Source organism: Haliotis rubra, unplaced genomic scaffold (genome assembly GCF_003918875.1).
Source record: "Haliotis rubra isolate DU_JTF1 unplaced genomic scaffold, ASM391887v1 Scf1246, whole genome shotgun sequence".
In the NCBI taxonomy this organism is placed as follows: domain Eukaryota; kingdom Metazoa; phylum Mollusca; class Gastropoda; order Lepetellida; family Haliotidae; genus Haliotis; species Haliotis rubra.
Window position 1 is genome coordinate 158,263 of NW_025765166.1, and position 27,862 is coordinate 186,124.

The following is a 27,862-nucleotide window of genomic DNA, read 5'->3' on the forward strand; positions in this document are numbered from 1 at the left end:
CCCATTTTTACATTGTATTGTCCAGAAATAATTTTCTACTTTTAAAGATATATGCTAGCTAGTTTTAACTTAATCTGTGATAATCTAGTGGTTTTACTGTCCTTCGTTGACAGGGTTTTATATATTATATGTATGTATTATAAATTTAGAACTAGTTTTAGTCACGATATGGCTGAAATATTGCCGATGTGACTTTAAATCTTAACTCACTCACTCACTCACTCACTCACGTACGTTTTCTGCATTAAATCTAGATGAAACAAAGTGCCAAGCTCTGAATGTGCTTTATGTTAGTCACAGACTAGCATAACAGTACTTTCATTAAAATAATTCGTTTACAATAGAAATGTATCGGCAAAAACGCTATTTTCGTTGAAGATGATAAAGTATGTAAGTAAATTCTTCTTTACAGTATGTCATTGTCATAGATGTTTTGTAAAATTAAACCTCACACAATGATGGGAGAATTTGTTTATGTGTGTCTCATACATACAAAGAATACATGGAAATGGTAATAAAATATAAATGTACAAGCCGCCAAAGGTCTACAACAGAAACTTGCAATAAAATTACATAAAACTTTGCAATACACGATATGTATTCACACCTGCTTTCTTCCAACATATATCTTTACGACACAATTAAACAATCAGGACTTGTTTGTACGACTAGACAGTTTCCTGTCATCCCCGAAACCTGCCAGGGAAATCAGGTGTGATAACACTAATTAGTCTCGGCACAGCGAGTGGGCAATCAGCAAGGTGTTCCAGGTGTTGAGTAGTGAGGTGGCTATCGGGCTTAATGAGTTAAAAGGGGAAAGACTGATTTTGTTGATGCAAGCAGTGTACAGCTGATGGCTTTTACTCTGAATTTGTCCCACCTCATGTCTGAATTGTACCTTGTCAAAAAGACACTTTTTGTACAGTTCATGGCGAAGATGTTTGTTTTTTACGGTTTCGCTAATGCCGTTGGCTGTCTTTTTCTCTGCATCAAGTACTATTTCAACTTCCTCTCCATCAACTGTTTTTGTTTCTGTTTCTTCATAAAACATGGAATACATTTTGGGGCGGAGACCTATAAACTCATTTCCTCTCCCTTCAATTCATCTTTGAATTTTCCTAACACATTTTAATTTGGTCTTGAGAAGAGGGGGGTGGTCTTTTTCATAATTACTGGTATCATACAGATGTGCATGCCTTCCCATGTCCCCATACAAATCAGGGGTTTCAATTTCATAGCACAGCGAGTCTGTGTCTGTAAAACACAACTTTGCTTTGGAGCAATAGTTGGGTTTAATGAAGTTGTAGTGAAAGTCGTACATGTGTACTTTGGGTAAATCTAATATGGAAAAACCAGCGTACAGAGGTTGATTAAAAAACAAATTTGCTTTCTTCAAGGGAACAGCAGCTAAATCAGGGTTAAAAAATTTGAATGCTTCAAAAGTGGGTTTGGCACACAGCTTTCTCAGGCGTTTGTCAGAATTGACAAGTTCCACAATGACATGCTTTCGCACATTCATCATGCTGCGACCAAAACAAGAGTTATTCATCAGTTTGAAAAAAGCTTTGTCAGTCTTATTTGTAGACTGTCTACGTTTCTCTGTATTGAAATCAATAAATGGTTTAAGCCGTCTGTCTGAACTGAATGGCTCTATGAATCTTTGTGAGAACCAATCCATGACTCAGATAAAACTGCAAATTTCTATAATGTTAGACATATTTCTGTTTGTTGAACAAATTAGGGACAAGCTTTCCACTTGGTTTTCCCTTGATTACCAGTTTCTCTTTCACTTTTTCATAGTGTTATGAAAGCATGTCCTTGGTTACTATCATAGACTCAGGAGCAAGGGGATAGTCACTGTGGGCATCATGCAGATATGTGGGATATTCTAAATCCACCTCTAAAATATATCCAATGTCAGCATCAGGGGCCACACCCATAATGTCTTACTCATCAACACCCTCAACCCACTCAAAATTTCGCTCAGGTAGGGCTTGAGACATTGCCCACCCATAGAGTTTGTTGGCATCCCAGTATATCAAATGTTTGTTCGGTTTATCTGAATGATAACCATCTTGCCCTGGATGGTTTGAAAGGCTGTGTTTTTTAGATATCATGCTAATACCGCCCCTCATTCCTGATTCTATCATGAGAATTTGGTCAATATCAGTCAAACGCTCAAGCCCAACCTTTCCCATTTTCAGCATGGCATCCCAACCCATGCCAGAGAGAGTGTGGTAATGAGCCGGGTCTAAATGATAGTACCGGAGTGCCATAGTTCTAAAATGTTCAAAGGTATCTGCTTAAAGCAATACGTCTGTTTTCACATACAGGTCGTGATATTTCCCCATGTTTTGTAATTCAAAGAAATACCACACTTTTGTGCATGTGCATAATCTCCATCAGTGAGAGAATTTCCAGTTAACTTGCTGAAAAATCTCCCTGTTTAGGGAGTTGAGTCAGTTTAAATTTGCATTCATCATCCATGAAGTCATAAGGATAGACCCCCTTTCTCAATAACAGCTCAGCCTGAAATGGGATTGGAAATTCCTCTCTTAAATGACAGAACTGGGATGGGTCTTTCTTCACCAGGTTTGTAACTAAAGTATCTAAGGGAGCTGAAAGAAGCTGGAGAGAATCAATGAACCTTAAATTTCCAATGGAGAAGGAAATGTATTTCTCCATGTTGTTAGCTAAGCAGCTAAGCTGTTGGTTCACTGATTTGTCTAGATGTTTAATGAGGTGGTGTGAATCGTAACCCTGTAGATTGTGAGAAATGATGGGTATGACGCAATCTGGTCCCTTTCTCTCTTTATTACCTGCTTTGTTTCTACCCTGATCTCCTTTCTGTCCCCTTTTCTCTTTCTTACTCGTTTGAAATTTCAGTTGGAGATTGTAATCCTTATGAGCAGCACCACGATAATTATTTCTTTCAAACATGTGATCATGGTCGTGCACCTTGACAGATTCTGAATCGAAAGGTTTTTGGCAAACATTTTTAGTTTTTCATTGATGACTTTCTCTTCTTGTAATAAAGTGTTAACAAAATGAGAAATGACATCAGGTCCCCGGTACACTACTGATGGTTTTGTAAATTCCGGATTTGTTCAGACAACTTTATAGCAATAACCAGAAGGTTCATGCTGTTGATAGAGGGTGGTATTTCCTGTTTTGTTACCCTCACTGACTTTTCTGGTCAGTGCCTCAAAGTCAGCATAAATGACAAAGGGTACTTATAGCTGTTTCTGTATAGAATCAAATTGAATCCATTTGTTATATTCATTTGGTAATCGGATCTTCTGCGTAAAGTGCTCAGAACAATAAATGGAATGATCCCCTAACAAACCCACCAAATCCAGTCTGCTAAATCGATGTAGACAACGCCTGCAGTAAAACTTGGTGCTGTCCCCCATATACCGCCTCCATGGTGTAGTGGTAAGAGCGTCTGTCTGGCGAGCGGAAGGTCGCGGGTTCGATCCCTGGCCGCGTCATACCAAAAGACGTTAAAATATGGTACTTGTTGGTCTCTGCCTGGCGATCGGCATTAATGGGTACAACAAGGACTGGTCGGCTCGGAGTCAGTATAATGTGTCTGAGTGGGGTATTCATGCTTCACTGTGGCATGGTATCTCAGTGGGCTAGCACTATAAAACCAGCTTAAGTCTGGGCTAGTACAAGCAGCCACACACACACATACACACGGTACCCATGAAGGGCCACCTGCTCGTGGTGGGTGCTGGGTAACGCTAAGCGCCCTTCGACCCCCCGTTGTGAACCCGGGGGGATATTTGGTCCACCAACCTGTTTACCGTGGGTTGCGCCCCTGTGTCAGTGGAGGAAGGGATTCTGGTGGTTGAGGGCACTGGTTCCAGGAACAGTGTTCCTTTGCCCAACACACCACTTCGGCCCTGACTTCACCTAAACGGGTGGTTGAATTAGCCCGGTTCAACCAATCGGCTGGTTATGCCGAGACCTGAGCACTAAATTTCATTGCTCTAATATTTTTTGGCTTGGTTTTATTTGATATCAATATTGACATGTTTTGTTTTTGTATATCTACTATGTGATGTATGGATTTTCAAATTTGTGAAAATTTGCCTAGATGCTGGTGCCAGAAGGCGGTGGCTCATGGGCCAATCTGGTGGAAAAGTTACTTTTTGATTTTTCTGCTTGAGTATATCATCCGAGTATCCTTGGTGCTGCAAGTCGGAGACCCGCTTGTTTTTAGCATTGTCCTTTGTGATACTCCCCTGTCCACGCACTCACCCACCCACCTATCAAGTGAGCCGATCACATACACGGAGACCTTAAAATATGCTGCTTGATATTACCCTGCCTGGCGTTCGGCAGCAAAGGTATAAATAATGAACTGTACATCCCATTTTCAGTAAAATGTGTGTGAGTGGGCTTTCCATGTGAAACTGTGACATTATACATTTGTAACTCAGTGTATTCGCAATATAAAATCGGTAATAACCGGACAACAACGAGCAGTCACACAAACATATCCATGCACGTGACTATATAACTGTAATACTCTCGAAGCATAAACCAGCTTCACGTCGATGTGCAACATGTCAATGGGTTGTGCATATTCGTCGTCCACGCGACGTATAAAAGATGATCGCAGAGCAAGGCTCTTTTCTTGGTAAAAAGACATGTCTATATCAGATGGCCAAATGGACGTGGACAACCAACCAGATGCCCCACGTCGACCCCGTGACGACCCCAGGTGCCTTGTCCACGTGGCAACATTTTCATATATGATATGCGTGCATATGTTTCTTTCTCCGGGTGCGAGACGATTAGTGCAAGCGGGATGCAGAGATCAAACCCCTTTTGATATGAAATCTGAGCTGTTTTGGCTCCCGTCACACGCACGGGGCTTAGCTTCGGGGGGCTTTAAGGGTGGGAAAACGTGACGACACCCGCACGTGTCGCACATGCCGTGAAAGCTAAGACACGGGGCTTTCGATCCATAGTAACAACAAAACCCTGTGGTCGATGTACGAAACATAACAAGCATCTGCAGCGTGAAATACTGCCGTAAATCGGGTCAAATCGGGCTTGAAAGCGCCCCGTCTTCGCACCCGCTAAAGACAGGTCACTTCTGATGACACCACCAGTTGGCCCTGGGAACCAGCTTCACGTCGATGTGCAACATGTCAATGGATTGTGTATAGTCGTCGTCCACGCGACGTTTAAACAACAACACCCACCGTTGCTGGCCCGTGATAGAGGGCCCTGTCCACGCACTCACCCACCCACCTATCAAGTGAGCCGATCACATACACGGAGACCTTAAAATATGCTGCTTGATATTACCCTGCCTGGCGTTCGGCAGCAAAGGTATAAATAATGAACTGTACATCCCATTTTCAGTAAAATGTGTGTGAGTGGGCTTTCCATGTGAAACTGTGACATTATACATTTGTAACTCAGTGTATTCGCAATATAAAATCGGTAATAACCGGACAACAACGAGCAGTCACACAAACATGTCCATGCACGTGACTATATAACTGTAATTCTCTCGAAGCATAAACCCCACCTGACCTGATGAGTGAGTGAGAGAGTGAATATGGTTTTACGCCGCTTTAGCTATAACCAAGCAATATCACGGCGGGGGACACCAGAAATGGGTCTCACACATTGTACACGTGTGGGGAATCGAAGCCTGGTGGTCAGCGTGACGTGCGGACGCTTTAACCACTAGTCTACCCCACCGTCCCTGACCTCATATGATCAACAAGCCATGTTGTTGTTCTATTTTGGTGTCATGGGCAGTGTATGTGGGTTTGATTGGCTAATTGGTTAGTAGTAACGTTCCAAGTGGTTTCTACCTTACAACTAGCTCCGGTACTGCAACATTTGAAACAAGCTACCAGGTGTCACGCAGTTTCTCAGCTGCAGTCGGTATCCTTTTCACGAGAACAAAAGTCGGATGAACATCATTAAAACAAATCCAAACTAGGAATTGCGTGGATGAGTTGCCGGATATTTGCTAAATATAGATGTTTATTTCATATGATTCTGAAGCAGTAGCACGTTTGTTCTTCATCGGCCATTTTGTGACGAAAAAAAGTTATAGATTTATGATATATTAGGTTGGAATATTAAAACCAGTCAACGAAAGACAGTAAAAGGAACCACAATATCGCAGTTTTAGAAATAAAAGTAATCTGTAAATATAAATGTTTTACTATTAACACAATGCAAAATAAAAACAGGCTATAGAATGGCAACAACCGAAGGCGGATCACCATATTAGGGAGGATGGGAACTTACAGTACATTTGCTTCCTGCATGGACCCTAGCTGGATTTACACCATCCCTTTAGCTGTTGGCGGTTGTGCTGAAATTTCGCCACAAGTAAAAACACAACTGTACTACGATTAACGACCGATGGGCTTAAACTGAATGTTTTAGGACTTACGTACCCTCTCATGAGGGGTTAGTTCCCATGAAGTAGAATTGTAAATACACAGGAATGAGCTTGTGTCTGTGTGTGTGTGTGTCTGTGTGTGTGTGTGTCTGTCTGTGTGTAGGGTGGGGGTGGGGGTGGGGTGGGGTGGGGGTTACCTTCATCTCGAACAAAGGCCATTCATTGTTTTAGCAGGCACAAGGTTGATACGAAAAGTTCAAGTGGTTAAGAAATGAAATGAGTCTAAGCTGATATTTTGACATTTCATGACATAATTTTTTTGATGCTGCCACGAATATCACAAGATCAAACGTATCACATGAAATATATCTCAACTATCATCTCGAAAGCGATTGGGTGGGTCTATCCAACGATCTTCTTTAATCTACCATGCCAACCCTCCAAGTAATACTAAGATACATGATTTTCAAATCATGTATGGTCTACTTAAACTTATTACTGACCCTACAAGGGTCACGCAAAACTCTAGCACTTTGTAAGATATTAGTAGAGTAGTAGATTAATCAATAACTTTGGCGAGCCGAAGAATGTACCATCCCCGTAGATAACTTCACCAGATTGGTTCTTGTCGTGAAACCCAGTATCTTGTCTGTCTCCATCGTCGATCACCAGGAACTGTTCTCTCGAGTCATTCCCACACTTGTGGACAACCACATAACTATTTGATTCCAAATCTTATAAGGAAGTAACAAATACTTACAAATACTATTCCCAATAACACACATAGGCGATGAATTCAGTTATCATTAAGCACTTGTTACATAACATATGATAACTAGAATAACATATCACTAGAATATAAAATGGTAATTTGGTGCAGCTCTTTTGACACGTGAAAAGCAGCTCCGACAGACTGACATGTTTCATTAGCAATGAGGCAAACGGCCGGAAGTATAAGTGCAAGGCAATGTCTTCAGCTTCCAGGTATGAAAAGCTTACATGGACAAAACTAAACATGATTGTAACGTTTCATGCTGAAGTCGTGTTTGACAGCATGTTGCAACAGCTGTGATTTCTTTTGCTTCGTGTACTGTGCAATATTTACAAGTTGTTGTTTTCATTAATTTGGAGGAGCAATACTTATTGGGAATACCGATTATATAATAATTAATATTAACTATGATTACATACGTATCCTAAATTTTCACAAGTTGCATGTACATCTACATGAAAACATGTTACTTTGATATTTGTAGTAAGCCTAAACTTCAATGTTCCTATTTCAGAAGACCCATTTTTCATGTATACAAACGAGACAAGCATTACTCAAATACATTAGCGTACACTCACCCATGGTAACGCGTGTTTGTAATGTGTTACGAAACATTTCTAAAATAATCAGTGGTTTTGCAGAGTTCACACTTAATATGGAAACAATGAAATCCTCAGCAAACACGTTAATCAGTAGAATCATGGGTTAAAGGACAAATATTCACTGATCACAGTTTACATACAGTGCATAAACCAATTCATCAATAACGAAAGTATATAACAAGAAATTAAGAATGCAGCCGTGACAATAATAATAATAATAATAATAAATGGATATTTCGTATGCGCCATAGTCCATCCAGAGCATGCTCAAAGATTCACTAGAGTTCAAGAGGAAGATATGACAATTCGTCAAAATGACCATGAGAATATTTCGCAGTTATAGGTTGTAGACGTTTTTGAAGATGATGGTTTTGAGTCCCGATTTGAATGCTTCTAAGGATGAAGCATTTTTTATGGGAGTAGGAAGACTGTTCCATAGGGTTGGTGCTGCAAATTTGAATGACCTATGGCCAAAGTGTTTGAGACGAACTTGGGGAACTGAGAGAAGATGCTGATTCTGGGAGCGGAGAGAACGGGCAGGCATATATGTTGACAAAATCTCAGAGAGGTATGGAGGAGCTCGGCCGTGTTTGCAGCGGAAAACAAAAGTGCAGATCTTGAAATGAATTCTGGCTTCAGCCGGCAGCCAATGCAGACTCTGGAGGATTGGGGTTATGTGACAAACATCTAATGATGATTTTAAGATCTATGTATGTTTTTCTTCAGACAAAGTCAGGGACGTACTTGAAACCATAACAGGCACAGTAGAGTCTTTTTGCAGGCTTACATACAGTTTTACTACATAAATATGTCAATAGAAAAAATGTCGTAAGTGTAACAGGGACACTGATAGTAACGTATTTACATCTATTAGCTCCTCTAACCTCTGTTCCTATGTTTTTCCTTTTATACTCAACAATGCTTGGTTCATTTCTGTTCACCGACGTACCTAATGGTATTCCATGAATTACGGTATGTTTTATGTTATTCCAATTTATTCTCTGCTCATTGTGAGTTTGAGACGGTCATTTCTCACTGTCCATTGTGGGGAAAAATGGCAAAAGCCGTTCTTTGTGGATATAGAGCATTCATTAAAGTGATGCATAGTAAAACAGTAAGTGAGTAATAACAACATTATCATAACATGTTAATAAACTGTATCAGACTGTACTCAACACAAAACGTTCCTGTTGGGATACCGAGTTGAAAAACATCCCAATGGGTCGTGGGAGCCTAACAATTTGAGCGTCATCGTGTCCTGAAGGGGCAAATTGCTGATCTCAACATATCACTGGATTTCCCCCAGGAATCCGTCATAAAGCTTGAATAACATGGGTTATGGTGACAATAAATAAGGAGCATTAAGATTTATAATGGTTGTGTGCACAGTTCTCGTTGGTGTTAATGTCGTAATGACGGTGTATCATATGGAAGATTCCCTTTAGCATCACTAGAATGGAAGTCCCCAACGACCACTTCTTCTGTTGACGTCTCTGAGTCAATCTGGGGTGCTGACGTCCACGTTCTGGTAGGATGACACATGGGATGACGCTGAAAGAATAGACAATAAGCAGCTGGGTCTCAGGATGTGCTGTACCCTGTCACCATGGTTACGGTGACGCCACCCCTACGTGCTACAATGGTTCAGACGTCATAGACACAATGTCAGCAGATACATTTTACCAAAGACCGTAGGTATAGCTAACAGTATCCTCCATCCTGACAATCAAAGGCTGTGTCCCTCGCTTCTACACCTGCTCACATCTTATGCTATTAGTCATCCCGATATATCTAACATATCCAGTGTTACATGAACGACTGCGATATTGTCGATACTATCATATACCTTAATTACTCTGACTTATTCTGTACAAACTATATTGTGCCCAACCATGTAGATGAATATCTAGTATTAATACAGATGACACTTTAGAACATATGTCATGTGTGGGCTTACATTCACTCCATCCGTTTGCTGGTTTGTTGGGTTTTGCATGCAGATCTTCAATACTCAGAGTGATCTCTACTTCTGTTGCATTGTTGGTTTTCTTCACCTTGTTCACCTTTGAATACACATCTTAAATGGAGAAAAGGTGTATTTCAATTCTTGCACACACATACAAATAAACATCTTGGCACGTGTTAAATTGAATCCCACATGGAAGTATATGTACACAATATATACATATTTTAGGAATATCGATACTGCAATCATCCAAGTGAAAATACAGATCCGGTAAAGAGGATTACCCAATCATTGCCCCAACTATATTGCATGACGTCCCATGCCCTCCAATGCGACATTCAACTTGTTAATAGAAGAAGTCAGAACAAGTGTGACCCCTACAACGCCCACAAAGATTTCTTATAGACCGGGGAACCTGTCGGAACCGGAACCGGAAGCTGTCGCATTCCTCATCGAGCGCTTACCCAAGTTCTTCGTCTCCCGAGTTCATCCCGAACTCATGATCGGTCATGACATCATCACGGTCATGACCACATCACGGTCATGACCACATCACAGGCGTTAGAGAAGTTGCTAAGTACAATATGGATGTAGCGTTGTCATGTTGAAATGCCAGTCAACAAGACAGTGTTGTAGACTCCGCCTGGTCCATTGGCAGCCGAACTGTCGTGGTAGAACCTTGACACATATAGGAGTCAGTATTTCACTACGCTAAATTCAATTCTTTAATGAGTCTTTGTAGGTGAAAAGCAAACCAACAACGCTTTATACCCGAAGTCAAACATTTAATCAATTGACGATATTGTCAAACAATTATAAATGTTCATTTCCAAAATCAATAAACCATTCATAAGATAGTCATTCCAAGATACTGATATTCTATACTTTCACAATTACAATTTAGAGTTGATACACACCTTGTGTAGACTCTGTTTGGTCCGGTGTAGTCGTATCTTTGGCTCCCGTTGACGATGAACCTCGAAACATAAACAACAAAGAGTAGTGACAGTGAAACGCCTTTTTCAAATCAGATTGGGTCAACCTATGGTCAAAGGGAGAACAGTCCACTCACAAAAGTCATGATTATAATAGATAACCCCTGAGTATGAGTTATGTATACAAGAGTTATTATACTACAGCTGAAAAGGTGAAATTTTGGACACTTGGAACAGTGTCATGGCAAATAAGGAAAAACACCAATACTCGTGTACTACTACTACAACGACTACAAATACTACTACTGCTACTACGTCTACTACCACCACCGCTGCGACCACGAATATTACTACAACTACTAGTGCAACGGATACGACTACAACTACTCTTGTCACTACTCAAAGCAACGCAGTCTTCTTATGTACAATTATCGCTCTATCATAGGCTGGTGTACATGACAGTGTGACCTTGGCTCCATCCAAGGCAGACTGTGGGTAGCTGGTCAGATGAGGAGGAAGGGACGCTGAAACATGCACACTGTATGATGAAGTAAATATATATTGTATGATAGTACTGGAAAATGTTATGTTATCTAATATGTAGGCTGTGATCGTTGGAAGATAACAAGTGGAACTCACTGTTCTTCACTCATATATGAGACACTTACTTGCTAACACCCCAGCCAACATCACCATGACAAACAGTAACCTCTTCATCTTAATCGGGCGACAATATGTTGCCACCTGAAAATAGTAAACAGGCAAACTATTAACATGTATTCCCCTTTGGATTAAGCTCCATAGCAACAGAAAACTTAATTGTCGTTAAAAAATATGTAGGAAACACATCAAAAACCAAACATATTATTCTGGTCTTTATTCTGCGTGCCATGTTATGACTGTCCCCATACTATAATAAGAGTCTGAAATATGGTGATACGATCACGAAAATTGCGAAATAATTGAGAAAGTACATATCAAACTTATAAAGTTTTCAACAGGTCTCACATGGTGGCCTTCAACCCCCCACTTCATGGTGGAATGATTTTCGTATCAAAGTCAATAAATACATAGTGGAATATCTGTTATAGAGCAGTAGCCATTTAACGAAAAGAGTGTTGGCTTCTCTAGTTAAACATAACCCCCACAAATTCGTAACTGAAACAGGCTTTTGGCATAACCTGACAAAGAAACATCTTGTCAGAAATTTAACCCCCTGCCCTAGCTTACGAACATCACTATCTTTTTCATAGTATTTATCAGTTATACCATATTTTTGTAAACTAGGGATTCTCCTTAACACCAAAATATCATAATACGTAAGACCTCTATCATGATTCATTGTATCGTTTTAAATGAGGTCATCATCCCGCCATCATTATATGCATCTGTTATAGAGGATAATAATGTTCATTTTAACTCGAGTGTGTGATATTTTAATATATAACCATGATCTTGTACTCTTGTAAAAAGCTAGAATCCTGTGATTGACAACAACATACTTTCTGCATGCCTCCAAATGAGAATGCTTTGTAAAATATACCAAAATCAGGAACAGTCTATCATATACACGGCACAGCGCAATGAACACTGTATACCCAACAATATATGTTGTTTTTATCCGTCAGTGGAAAGCCTTGTTCAAGCAATGATTCTATTGCTAAGTGTACAAGTCGAAATCTTTTAAGGAGGGGTAGGGTAGAGGATGAACCTTGTATGCGGTATGTCTCAATAAGATGCAACTGACGTCAACAATGCAGTGTGGATAACGGTAAAATACACGGGTGGGCGTGAAGTAATAGCTGCAGCAGTAAGGATGAACCTTGTATGCGGTATGTCTCAATAAGATGCAACTGACGTCAACAATGCAGTGTGGATAACGGTAAAATACACGGGTGGGCGTGAAGTAATAGCTGCAGCAGTAAGGATGAACCTTGTATGCGGTATGTCTCAATAAGATGCAACTGACGTCAACAATGCAGTGTGGATAACGGTAAAATACACGGGTGGGCGTGAAGTAATAGCTGCAGCAGTAAGGATGAACCTTGTATGCGGTATGTCTCAATACGATGCAACTGACGTCAACAATGCAGTGTGGATAACGGTAAAATACACGGGTGGGCGTGAAGTAATAGCTGCAGCAGTAAGGATGAACCTTGTATGCGGTATGTCTCAATAAGATGCAACTGACGTCAACAATGCAGTGTGGATAACGGTAAAATACACGGGTGGGCGTGAAGTAATAGCTGCAGCAGTAAGGATGAACCTTGTATGCGGTATGTCTCAATAAGATGCAACTGACGTCAACAATGCAGTGTGGATAACGGTAAAATACACGGGTGGGCGTGAAGTAATAGCTGCAGCAGTAAGGATGAACCTTGTATGCGGTATGTCTCAATAAGATGCAACTGGCGTCAACAATGCAGTGTGGATAACGGTAAAATACACGGGTGGGCGTGAAGTAATAGCTGCAGCAGTAAGGATGAACCTTGTATGCGATATGTCTCAATACGATGCAACTGACGTCAACAATGCAGTGTGGATAACGGTAAAATACACGGGTGGGCGTGAAGTAATAGCTGCAGCAGTAAGGATGAACCTTGTATGCGGTATGTCTCAATAAGATGCAACTGACGTCAACAATGCAGTGTGGATAACGGTAAAATACACGGGTGGGCGTGAAGTAATAGCTGCAGCAGTAAGGATGAACCTTGTATGCGGTATGTCTCAATAAGATGCAACTGACGTCAACAATGCAGTGTGGATAACGGTAAAATACACGGGTGCGTATGAAGTAATAGCTGTACCACTACAGATACCATTTTATGAACTCGGTAGTTTCTAGTCTTAACGGGTAATACATGGAGAATCTCACACAAGGGTCTACTGATGCCAGTTATATCAACACGAGATGATAAAGTTACATTTATCCGAGGCTTGCCGAGGATATTTTTATCAACGAGCATCAATATATTTGATATCAGAAGACACGAGGGTGAGATTCTATTTTTCATACAAAATCATTCTTCATTAATTCTCAATGAAACATTTACATCACTGAATACAGTACTGCCATTAGATTTGCAGTACAGCGATGTCATGGCGATGTGACTTCATCAAATTAATGTCGTCATAGTATTATCAGGGCATTGTACAAAATCTACTGTCAACATGACATCTCATTAGAGATATCGTTTTATCTCACACATGACACTCCAGTGAAACACAGTTTTGGATGATGAATTGAGGTACGAGCGTCATATAGATGCATGTGGATTAACACCACGTTAACTTACCTTGTCAAGAACTGCACTGCCCATGATCACAAATACATATCTAAATACTCAGTTCAGAGGTACAGACACAACCATCATGGTGACACAGAACTGCATAAAACACTACACCAGGAAGTGATTCAAGTGACAGGTAGGCAACACAAAGCCCGATTGAGTTGTGTGACCATAGAAGCTAAATAGAGCAAGTCGTCTCGTAATGTAGTAAAAATGACAGTGTGTGTTTTATTCACAGGGAACCGACCTCGTCGTATAAAGATATGAACCCATAATCTGGAGATATAAAATATATAAAAATGCCTAAATATGTGGAAGGTATGCATTCTGTCGCCCGGGTGAGTGTGTGATCAACTATCCCAGGTGAGATATAAAGGTACAACCATCATGGACTCCCCATTAACACCACACCGGGATGTGATATACAGGTACAACCATCATCGCCTCCCCATTAACACCACACCGGGATGTGATATACAGGTACAACCATCATGGCCTCCCTATTAACACCACACCGGGATGAGATATACAGGTACAACCATCATGGCCTCCCTATTAACACCACACCGGGATGTGATATACAGGTACAACCATCATGGCCTCCCTATTAACACCACACCGGGATGTGATATACAGGTACAACCATCATGGCCTCCCTATTAACACCACACCGGGATGTGATATACAGGTACAACCATCATGGACTCCCTATTAACACCACACCGGGATGTGATACCACACCGACAGGTACAACCATCATGGACTCCCTATTAACACCACACCGGGAAGAGATATGCAGGTACAACCATCATCGACTCCCCATTAACACCACACCGGGAAGTTATATACAGGTACAACCATCATGGACTCCCCATTAACACCACACCGGGATGTGATATACAGAGACAACCATCATGGCCTCCCCATTAACACCACACCGGGAGTGATATACAGAGACAACCATCATGGCCTCCCCATTAACACCACACCGGGAAGTGATATACAGAGACAACCATCATGGCCTCCCCATTAACACCACACCGGGAAGTGATATATACAGGTACAACCATCATGGCCTCCCCATTAACACCACACCGGGAAGTGATATACAGGTACAACCATCATGGCCTCCCCATTAACACCACACCGGGATGTGATATACAGGTACAACCATCATGGCCTCCCCATTAACACCACACCGGGAAGTGATATACAGGTACAACCATCATGGCCTCCCTATTAACACCACACCGGGATGTGATATACAGGTACAACCATCATGGACTCCCCATTAAACACCACACCGGGATGTGATATACAGGAGACAACCATCATGGCCTCCCCATTAACACCACACCGGGAAGTGATATACAGAGACAACCATCATGGCCTCCCCATTAACACCACACCGGGAAGTGATATACAGGTACAACCATCATGGCCTCCCTATTAACACCACACCGGGATGTGATATACAGGTACAACCATCATGGACTCCCCATTAACACCACACCGGGATGTGATATACAGAGACAACCATCATGGCCTCCCCATTAACACCACACCGGGAAGTGATATACAGGTACAACCATCATGGCCTCCCCATTAACACCACACCGGGAAGTGATATACAGGTACAACCATCATGGACTCCCCATTAACACCCACACCGGGATGTGATATACAGGTACAACCATCATGGACTCCCCATTAACACCACACCGGGATGTGATATACAGGTACAACCATCATGGACTCCCCATTAACACCACACCGGGATGTGATATACAGAGTACAACCATCATGGCCTCCCCATTAACACCACACCGGGAAGTGATATACAGGTACAACCATCATGGCCTCCCCATTAACACCACACCGGGAGTGATATACAGGTACAACCATCATGGCCTCCTATTAACACCACACCGGGATGTGATATACAGAGACAACCATCATGGCCTCCCCATTAACACCACACCGGGAAGTGATATACAGAGACAACCATCATGGCCTCCCCATTAACACCACACCGGGATGAGATATACAGGTACAACCATCATGGCCTCCCTATTAACACCACACCGGGAAGTGATATACAGGTACAACCATCATGGACTCCCTATTAACACCACACCGGGATGTGATATACAGGTACAACCATCATGGCCTCCCCATTAACACCACACCGGGATGTGATATACAGAGACAACCATCATGGCCTCCCCATTAACACCACACCGGGAAGTGATATACAGGTACAACCATCATGGCCTCCCTATTAACACCACACCGGGATGTGATATACAGGTACAACCATCATGGCCTCCCCATTAACACCACACCGGGATGTGATATACAGGTACAACCATCATGGCCTCCCCATTAACACCACACCGGGATGTGATATACAGGTACAACCATCATGGCCTCCCTATTAACACCACACCGGGAAGTGATATACAGGTACAACCATCATGGCCTCCCCATTAACACCACACCGGGAAGTGATATACAGAGACAACCATCATGGACTCCCCATTAACACCACACCGGGATGTGATATACAGGTACAACCATCATGGCCTCCCATTAACACCACACCGGGATGTGATATACAGGTACAACCATCATGGACTCCCCATTAACACCACACCGGGATGTGATATACAGGTACAACCATCATGGACTCCCCATTAACACCACACCGGGATGTGATATACAGGTACAACCATCATGGACTCCCCATTAACACCACACCGGGATGTGATATACAGAGACAACCATCATGGCCTCCCCATTAACACCACACCGGGAAGTGATATACAGGTACAACCATCATGGCCTCCCCATTAACACCACACCGGGAAGTGATATACAGGTACAACCATCATGGACTCCCTATTAACACCACACCGGGATGTGATATACAGGTACAACCATCATGGCCTCCCCATTAACACCACACCGGGATGTGATATACAGGTACAACCATCATGGACTCCCTATTAACACCACACCGGGATGTGATATACAGGTACAACCATCATGGACTCCCCATTAACACCACACCGGGATGTGATATACAGGTACAACCATCATGGACTCCCCATTAACACCACACCGGGATGTGATATACAGGTACAACCATCATGGACTCCCTATTAACACCACACCGGGATGTGATATACAGGTACAACCATCATCGACTCCCCATTAACACCACACCGGGAAGTGATATACAGAGACAGCTTGGGTAGGCGATACAGGACGGTTTGAGTTGTGTGCGGTGTTGTGTTCACATGACCTAATTAGGGCACGTCTACTTGCTGGCTTCACATTGTGCTTTGTGTATGCGCCAAGCGATTATAAAGCTGCTATATTAGATTAGATTGGAACATGTCAGTGTCAGATATGTGGTCCGACCCGGCTGTCACCGTGCCACTCATCCTTCACTCTTTGTCCGGATTTTACCTCTTCGTTGGGTAATTTTGCACATAAATTCATGTCAGTCCATCCTTGAGCAACATTTGGACATCAGATCTTTAGGTTCTTCACATAATTCGTCATTGCTTGGTAGTGAGTCATTTTAATTATTCCTACATATTCATATAACATACCACATATTTGGGGTTACACTTTCTAAGTTCGAATCCAATACGGGATTCGAACAAGACTGTCAGATTGAGGCACAGAACAGCCAGCACACAAAGTCACGATCTAACCCACTCAGCCATCGCAGTTTCAAAAGGGCGGTGGGGTAGCATATTTAAAGCGTTGGTCGTCACGCCCAAGCCGTTGATATTGCTGGAATATTTCTGGTGTCCCCGCCGTGATATTGCTGGAATATTGCTAAAAGCGGCGTAAAACTAAACTCAGTCAGTCAGTTTCAAAAAGAATGAAAGACTGACAACAGGCAGTCGACACGTACCCTTCTAAGTGCAATCCCAAATATAGCGTATGTTATCTTCTATAAGGCAATATCTATTCACACTTCAGATATATGCTTGTAAGCACACGGTGGTGAATATTAGAGTGTCTGAAATGCGACTGCATGTATGTTTTCCATTTTACCAGGTGGCATAGTTTAGTCATTAATTTAGATGGTATATTAGGTTTTATATTCTATACTTCCACGTGTCACTATTGTTTGTATGCATTATCATTACTTGTAACATAAACTTTGACTTTCTCTCCTATCTGACTCTGAGTTGTTATTCATCTATTTTGTCAATATGTCACATTAACATTCACACCTAACTGAATGGAGAACGAACCACTTCAGTCTGAATATTTAATTTACCGATGCTGTTTCGAGTGGATTGTCTAACGGTTCAACAAGTGGATAAATGATAATTTTTTGCGCTATTGATGTTCGGAGGCTTAAGAAACATTCCTTGTTTTGTTCGCAGATCACATTAACGGTTATACAGACAATAACATTATCTTAAAAACAAGCCATTTTCTGAATGAATATAATGAGTTTGTACTAGTGAAGATCTGGGATAGAATTGGTCTCCAACCCCTGCTTGTCGTGAGAGGTAACGAACGTGATCGGGTGGTCAGGCTCGCTGACTTGGTTGACACATGTCATCGTATCCCAAACACGTAGGTCGATACTGATGCTGTTGATCACTGGATTGTCTGATCAAGACAAGAATATTTACAGACCGCAGCAATAAAGCTGAAATATTACTGAGTGCGGCGTAAAACAACAAACACACAATATCAGGAGCTTGTAACGGCATACCTTTCACTATATAACGCGAGTAATCGCGATACACTTAAACTATATTAATTATACGTGTTGTTCCAGCTCAACTTGCTAGTGACGGTGTTTGTCACAGTCTGTGCTGTGGGGTTACGCTGACACAATATGTACTTGACGGGTTATACCCAGGATACGCATGTCAGAGACTTACATGAGATAGGGATTGACGCAGACCCTCACGGGATACCCATGTCAGAGACTTACATGAGACAGGGATTGACGCAGATCCTGACGGGATACGCATGTCAGAGACTTACATGAGACAGGCATTGACGCAGATCCTGACGGGATACGCATGTCAGAGACTTACATGAGATAGGGATTGACGTAGATCCTCACGGGATACGCATGTCAGAGACTTACATGAGACAGGCATTGACGCAGATCCTGACGGGATACGCATGTCAGAGACTTACATGAGACAGGGATTGACGCAGATCCTGACGGGATACGCATGTCAGAGACTTACATGAGACAGGGATTGACGCAGATCCTGACGGGATACGCATGTCAGAGACTTACATGAGACAGGGATTGACGCAGATCCTCACGGGATACCCATGTCAGAGACTTACATGAGACAGGCATTGACGCAGATCCTGACGGGATACGCATGTCAGAGACTTACATGAGATAGGGAGTGACGTAGATCCTCACGGGATACGCATGTCAGAGACTTACATGAGATAGGGAGTGACGTAGATCCTCACGGGATACCCATGTCAGAGACTTACATGAGACAGGGATTGACGCAGATCCTGACGGGATACGCATGTCAGAGACTTACATGAGACAGGGATTGACGCAGATCCTGACGGGATACGCATGTCAGAGACTTACATGAGATAGGGAGTGACGTAGATCCTCACGGGATACGCATGTCAGAGCCTTACATGAGATAGGGAGTGACGCAGATGCTGACAGCATACGCATGTCAGAGACTTATATGAGATGGGGAGTGAAGCAGATCCTCACGGGATACACATGTCAGAGCCTTACATGAGACATGGATTGACGCAAATCCTCACGGGATACGCATGTGCGAGACTTATATTAGATAGGGATTGACGCAGATCCTCACGGGATACGCATGTGCGAGACTTACATGAGATAGGGAATGACGCAGATCCTCACGGGATACCCATGTCAGAGACTTACATTAGATAGGGATTGACGCAGATCCTCACGGGATACCCATGTCAGAGACTTACATGAGATAGGGATTGACGCAGATCCTCACGGGATACGCATGTCAGAGCCTTACATGAGATAGGGACTGACGTAGATCCTCACGGGATACCCATGTCAGAGACTTACATGAGATAGGGATTGACGCAGATCCTCACGGGATACCCCTGTCAGAGACTTACATGAGACAGGGATTGACGCAGATCCTCACGGGATACGCATGTCAGAGACTTACATGAGATAGGGATTGACGCAGACCCTCACGGGATACCCATGTCAGAGACTTACATGAGATAGGGATTGACGCAGATCCTCACGGGATACGCATGTCAGAGACTTACATGAGACAGGGATTGACGCAGATCCTCACGGGATACGCATGTCAGAGACTTACATGAGATAGGGATTGACGCAGATCCTCACGGGATACGCATGTCAGAGACTTACATGAGACAGGGATTGACGCAGATCCTCACGGGATACCCATGTCAGAGACTTACATTAGATAGGGATTGACGCAGATCCTCACGGGATACCCATGTCAGAGACTTACATGAGATAGGGATTGACGCAGATCCTGACGGGATACGCATGTCAGAGACTTACATGAGACAGGGATTGACGCAGATCCTGACGGGATACGCATGTCAGAGACTTACATGAGACAGGGATTGACGCAGATCTAGATCCTCACGGGATACGCATGTCCGAGACTTACATGAGACAGGGGTTGACGCACATCCTCACGGGATTCGCATGTCAGAGACTTACATGAGACAGGGCTTGACACGTCTCAAAGATTTTTAATAATCATTTTACAATGCAATTTTTATGTTAAATCATCTGTTTCACCTTTGGAGCCAGCATCAAACTAAATAATGGTATCATTATCATGTGTACAGACTAGAAAGAAAAATGAACTATTTTCATCATCATTGAATCATCATCTTACATTTAAATAGCAAATACCCTGTATAATCAGTCTGCTTAAGATTTTCAGCAGCTCAGAGACCTTGTCCCTTTACACGCAGTCCAGACAGCGAACGGGACTTCTCCCAGGAGGTGCTGCCGCCCTTAGTCTGTCTCACAGTCCCTGAACCACATTATTTTCCCTACTGCCAAAGCAAGTCAAGATTTCCTCAGGTTCAGGATCTCTGAATCTCTGGTCTCCTTGGGAGAATTTAAATGGGCTTGTTTGTTACTATCAAAATTACATATATTCAGAGCCTAAGCGTTAGTCTATGCTGCCCTCTGCATTACCAAGGGCTTTGCTCCCTTGGGAAAACCGGGCACACTTCTGATCGGCATGGGTGTCAGGACAGGGACGTCCTGTACACGGGTGGCTCGGACCCTAACAGAAATACATACTGGTAACGTAAGGTAGGTAGGCATGAACTAAGTACTGTGTAGCTTATCATGTAAACTGGTGATTATATATGGTGACATGCAGCATAGCACATAATACGTCATGAAGGGTTGTATTGCATGGAATATGCCTGTTCCCTTTCCCACGACAGAATTAGCATCCTAATGCGGTATGCACGTTCTCCTAACATCAAAGTGTTCGACAGCTTTCTCACCTGAGGATGGAATTCTGTTGATGGCAAGAGCAGTAATGTCGGAGTCGGAGCCAAATGTGTAATTAATGTGTGAAATCTTACTGGGTAGCACCTTAGAAAATTTGTGTTAAAACATGACCACACACACACACACAAACAAGCAAACACAAACAAGCGGACACGCATGGAATACAGTTCCATTTTAACTTTCCAAAGTAGCATCCGGAGCCATGTCCAATTCTAACTCTATGTTTCACACCAACATACTTCAAGCGAACTACTACATCTGTTTGAGTAGTAGATAGATTACGTAAGTTGTTTGGTCCTGCCTGACATTCTACTTACAGCTACAGTTTCCTACAACTATGTCACTACCTACCATATTTGATGAGTGCACATCTTCACTGATGCATCGGTGATCTGGAATGGACGTTGATGAATCAGTGAGGGTTGAGTCATGGAGTCGACAGTCTCTAGATGCCCTCACCCAGGTAATAGCATTACATCTTTTGGAGTACCAGCAGAATGTCACACATCCGATATAGGTGTGTGTATACTTGACTGTGTAGAAGCCTTCGTCGCATTTATATAAAGTGTTGTCGAAATGTCGTAGCAACGACACCACCGCCGGTAGTAACGTCAGTGCTGACCAAATGCAAACAAAAATCATCTTCTCAATTTACATCTTTCACCTGCTTAACGTGATGTCTTGCCCGTGGTATTCTGCGTTGGTATTCCGCTTCGACTAGCCACACCTATGAATAGAGTACAATTGTTTTCGTATGTGTTAATAATTTATGTCCCACCTGTAGGTAACCTTACAGATTGTCTATACTTCAGTGTACCTGAACTACAGGAGGACCAATGTCTTATGTCGTTGTTTACGAATATTGCATGGAACTGAATTAATTCAGTGCTCACCACGTTTATTTACAAATGCACCATTGAGCAATGAATGACGTTTTTCCTCAAATAGTAGACAATGTTGACAAATCAAATGTTTTGACAGAACTAAACTGGGTCCGTTTCTGAGATTTTACAAATATAAGCAATTTCTTTGAGTTTTTCAGAATCCTCATGGAATTAATTCCGCTGCGGATCAGGACCTTAATAATTTATGTCTCACCTGCAGTAACCCCTATAGACTCTCTGCACTTCAGTGCACCTGAACCACATAAGGACCAATGCGTTATGTCGTTGTTTATGGATTCTTGTATGGAATTGGATCAATTTTCTTATTTTAGATAGTTTTACTTTTGTATTGATTGTGTCACTTTCACCAAATGGAATATTTCTTCATGTCACCAGTTGCCCTCTCCGGAGAATATGCAATATCTTTCATTGAATTTATTTGAAGTACCTCTTTATATGACCGAAGTTTAGTTGTGAATTCTACTATAGTGAAGTCTATTGACAAATTCATAAGCACTGAATGGAATTTGCATTTCGTCATTTATGCTTTTACTCAGTGGAAGATGTATGTCTGTTCTCTATTTACGTATGTCCTTCGGATTGCCTGTGAAAAACACAAATCGTTGAACGACACTACTCGTTCCCATTCTCTATGTTCATCCCGGAATGTGTTCTCAGTAATTCTGAAAGCTTGTTCATTTCACTACCGCACTACTGGAACAAGAACAACCAACTACACGGAATGCAGGAATTCCTGTTCCAAGAAGCTATCGTCCAATCATCCGTATCTGTTCAAACTTACTGACTTGAGGAACAGAATCTGACTGAAATACTCATCTTGCAAGTGAATGCAGGAGCCCACCTGGAAAATACTGACCAACACCAGTTTCTGGGTGGCACCCTATAGTACAAAGACATTGTTTCTCATTATATCTGTTTAAACATTCGTCGGTTTCTCTATCCCCATTTACACTTAGGTAATGCATGATTGATTTCATATAAATTATGGCTTTTATGTTTGTGAAGTTATGAAGATATAAGATTATGAATGTACACTTCAACATGTCGTCTTCTGTTAGTATTGCACTGTGACATACGGGGTTGTATCTTATATCTTAGTTTGCAAAATCCATCATATATGTTTGTCACGACTCGCAGTCTCAACACAACCGCGGCATGGTCAAATGTGTAAGGAATATACCTTCAAAACACCATTAAAGGTCCGCAGAGAAACGACCATCTAGCCAACAGCAACAACCAGTGCTTTCATTTTAATATTGAAGAAGCATCCGAAACCCCTCACAAACTGAATCAAAGAACATCTGAACTCTGAATAAAAATGACTCCAAATCAGCCTTATCTACCCATATCAGTACCAACACCAAATACGGCATCAGTCATAAGTCAGAGCTCAAACAACAACTTCAAAGACTTCAAAATCACAAACACAAAAAAGAAATCTACAACAAACTCTAACACTAACCATCAGTCATTCGGTATGACGCTCTTTGAAATCCTGATAGAGCACGCTCGATTGTGCTTCGAAAGTTATCAAATGTAAACACCAAAGGTTGGATGTGTTGGAATATTGCTAGTTGTGAAAGGGAAGTTGACTATTGGAAAGTTGAAATCATCCCTTTTGTCATACAACCTTGTGGATAGTTTCTCACTCTGAATCTTTATGTTTACATCTAAATATGAAACAGCTGATGTCGCCTCACTTGTCTCCTTAATTTCAAGTTCAGGTGGGTAAATCAGTGGCAGGGAACTGGCTATTTCATGGTTACTGAGCGATATTAGATCATCAATGTACCGGAAACTTAAGTTAAACTTCTTGGCAAACTTACCTTCTTTTGATTTTGCCAACCCAAAGAGAAATTCTGATTCATATGCATAAAGAAACAGATCCGCAAGGAGGGGAGCATTTATTGCCCATGTGAATGCCTATGCGAAATGTTTACCCCCACAGTTCACAAAGATGTTATCAATGATAAAGTCAAGGATTTCACATACTGTTTTCTCGGTAAACTTCAAATGACATGTGGCTTCATTTTTGACAAATTGTCCTAAACCTCTGCAGATAGATATGTATGTATATCTGTGTTCACCATGATCATCTACAAATACCCCATTGATCAGGAATCAATTATTTCTTCAAGTTTGTTATGTGGGTTAGTGGTATACAGTATCTGATAATCTACAAATGTAAGCAAATTCTTTGTACTTTTAGAATCCACATGCAATTGATTCACTTTCTGTGAATATAGAGAAAGTCATTTCTTGATAGTATTAAGGATTATGGTTAATCTTTGAGACGGGGATTTTATACATTGGGTGGTACATTTAGTGAACCCAGCAATGTATCTCTTTTTGTAATAATTTTAAAACTTCGCTATATTTCATACATACCTCTTAACCTTATGAAACCGTGAAGATCCGGTTAGAATTGATCTTCAGTTACCCATGCTTGTCGTAAAGGCGACTAGTGGGATCGAGTGGTCAGACTCGCTAACTTGGTTGACACACGTCATTGTATCCCAACAGCGTAGATTGATCCTCATGATGTTGATCACTTGATTGTCTGGTCCAGATTCGATGATTTACAGACCGCCGCCATATAGCTGCAATATTGCTGAGTGTGGCGTAAAACTAAAGTCAATCAATGCATCGAAATGTCGCTAATATTATAGATAGAAGTTGATCATCTGTATATTCGTAGGCATACTTAGTACATATAAATGAAAAGAAACTCTCTGGTTGTTTACTTCTTGTTCAACCCCGTTCTCGTCATTTGTTAATAATTGAGGTCTTGAATAACTGTCCAGTGATTCACATCATAAGCATTGATATAATATCATATTGTTTTAGAAATGTACACAAAAGCAGTAGTTGCGTTTAATGTATCAGCTGTGTCTAAAACACCGACATAAAGCCTACTGCGGCGTCATGTTTTGTGGAATATAACAAACACTGCCTGTACTCTTTGTCGTTCAAGACAAATCTAAGATGGAACACATTGTGCCTGGTATACAACTTCCGGGTCATTCAGCCGTTGTCCAACCTGCAACTCAAGTAGACAAGTAATTTACTGTAGAGACAAAGCTGGTGGATTCAATTCTTATATAGCCTGTTTTGGTGACCCGATGTTGCGGATCGGGTCCTTTGTATCGCGGGCTCTTGGTAATCAATGATCCATGAACGAGAGTTAAACCATAAAGTCACAGTGGCGGTATTTCAAGCATTTTGTCGCTATGAAAATACATAAATAATGGTAGGAGTTTTATTTGATTTGTAAAAGGCAAATTACAGTTGCTGTCAGATAAATGATTGGAAGTCCTCAATGTTTCGGCCGTATCGTGACTCTGAGTCGTACGTTGATAATAAATACACTCACAGTATACATTCTGTCAACAAATGACAGTAATTCAAGTTGAATATCACACCTGTTATGCTAAAGGCTAAATTTCTGTACACAATATTCAGACATTTTATCTGAATCCCGACTGTGTTCAAAATATGTTGAGACTCCAAAGTTACATTGTGATTACCGTCCCATTCTGTGGAAAGTCGACATGGTGATCATGTGTTTACTCTCTATGTTGTTCAGATGGTTGTCCACGACAACACCTGAACAAATGTCAAGGGAAACTGCGTCGAGCATTGAGTCAACCGACGCTGTCAATGACCAGTGGAAAGGAGACAATAAGTGCATGCTCAAAAGAATGAATACCATGAAGATATGAAGTACCCTGCGGTACTGTCCATTATGCAGAAGTGTGTCTCACTGGAGTTCTAGAAACGTATCAATAGACGATGGCGTCAATGGCCACTTGCCCTCATTGAACTCATGACATTGTCAGTTTGTCTGTTACGTTTGATGTCAGTGGACGTTAGTGGAGGCCAGGGTGAATGAGTGAGTGAGTTTAGTTTTACGCCGCACTCAGCAATATTCCAGCTATATGGCTACGGTCTGGAACAGACAATCTAGTGATCAACAGCATGAGTATCGATCTGCGCAATTGGGAACCAATGGCATGTGTCAACCAAGCCAGCGAGCCTGACCACCCGATCCCGTTAGTCGCCTCTTACGACAAGCATGGGTTACTAAAGATCAATATTCTAACCCGGACATTCACGGGTATGGAGGCCAGGGAATATGACCTGATATGATGCTGCTATTTTAATAGTCTTGTATTGAAACAAGGACTTCAGTTTAAAAGGTCCTTATTTCAGAGTGAGTGAGTGAGTTTAAGCAAGCTTTACGCCGCAATCAGCAATATTCCAGCTGTATGGTGGCGGTCTGTAAGTAATCAAATCTGGACCAGACAACCCAGTGATCAACAGCATGAGCATCGATCTACGCAGTTGATATACGATGATATGTGCCAACCAAGCCAGCGTGCCTGACCGCTCGATCCTCTTAGGACAAATATGGGATACTGAAGATCAATTCTAACCCGGATTGTCACAGGTACAATGAATTGTCGAAGGATAATTATCGTGTGATAAGACAATGAACATATGGAAGTCATCTAAAGGTTTATAAGTCAAAGATTAGTTTTGTTGATTGGTTGGTCTGTCAATACTCGTTAGTCACCTTTTCCGACAAGTGTGGCTTACTGAAGACTAATTCTAACCCGGATCTTCATGGTCAACAGATACAGGAAATATATAACGTTAATGTAAGAGAGAAGTCAGTTTCAATTATCTATTGAAACTAATGTCTCTGAGCTTAACAGGCAAAGCAGCTGTGGGAACCGTATAAATTGAACAAATATTACATTCTGGATCCCCAAATTGAATGTAAACCGGTACGAACAGAGCTAAAGAGTAACCAACAGTATCAAAGATCAGTCAATAAATTACATTGAAAAACCCAGTGAACAGTCATAAAGGGCAATGCAATTGAACAATTATGCTACCACCGCAATATTTTAATATCCAGCATTATTCACAGTTTACAGTTTTGATTGGGCGTGTGAAGTTTTGTTTTAGACAGTGATGGGAAATGAAATTTTATGCTCGCTGACTTGTCAGTCTGACTGCGTAGATCGATGCTGATCACTAGATCGTCTGGTCTAGACTCGATTATTTCAGATTTTATTGCTGGAGTCAACCGTTTCATTCATTAATATGTTATTATGATAATGAACTTATCATTCTACAGACATGAGTATGTAAATAGTTTAATGTCACCAAGTCATTGATAAATGTAATGACATTGATAATGATTAAACGTCAGCTAATGCAAATCTGTCAATCAACGGGCTTGGGTTACCTTGAGAGTCGCCGACACGATGCGCACGTATAAGATCATTGCCATTTCAATTATAAACTATAGATGCTACGTAAAGCTTGACTTAATTTATAAGTCAACAACATTTGATGAAAGTGGCATTGTTAATTCAAATAATACTCAATCCATCTGAAATGACTTCACAATCAACGATCACTCTACGTGTCAACGATCTAACTAACAATT

The 27,862-nt window shown here is 41.7% G+C and overlaps 2 long non-coding RNA genes across 2 annotated transcripts; both read right to left on the minus strand.

Moving 5' to 3' along the window:
* Window positions 1-7,271: 7,271 nt before the first annotated feature.
* On the minus strand, window positions 7,272-27,563 carry LOC124266304. Its single transcript, XR_006895727.1, has 3 exons — window positions 27,550-27,563; window positions 22,161-22,163; window positions 7,272-7,806 (listed from the first exon to the last, which is right to left on the minus strand). It is a non-coding gene; the product is annotated as an uncharacterized LOC124266304 (long non-coding RNA).
* On the minus strand, window positions 10,238-11,406 carry LOC124266305. Its single transcript, XR_006895728.1, has 3 exons — window positions 11,329-11,406; window positions 10,643-10,702; window positions 10,238-10,403 (listed from the first exon to the last, which is right to left on the minus strand). It is a non-coding gene; the product is annotated as an uncharacterized LOC124266305 (long non-coding RNA).
* Window positions 27,564-27,862: the final 299 nt, after the last annotated feature.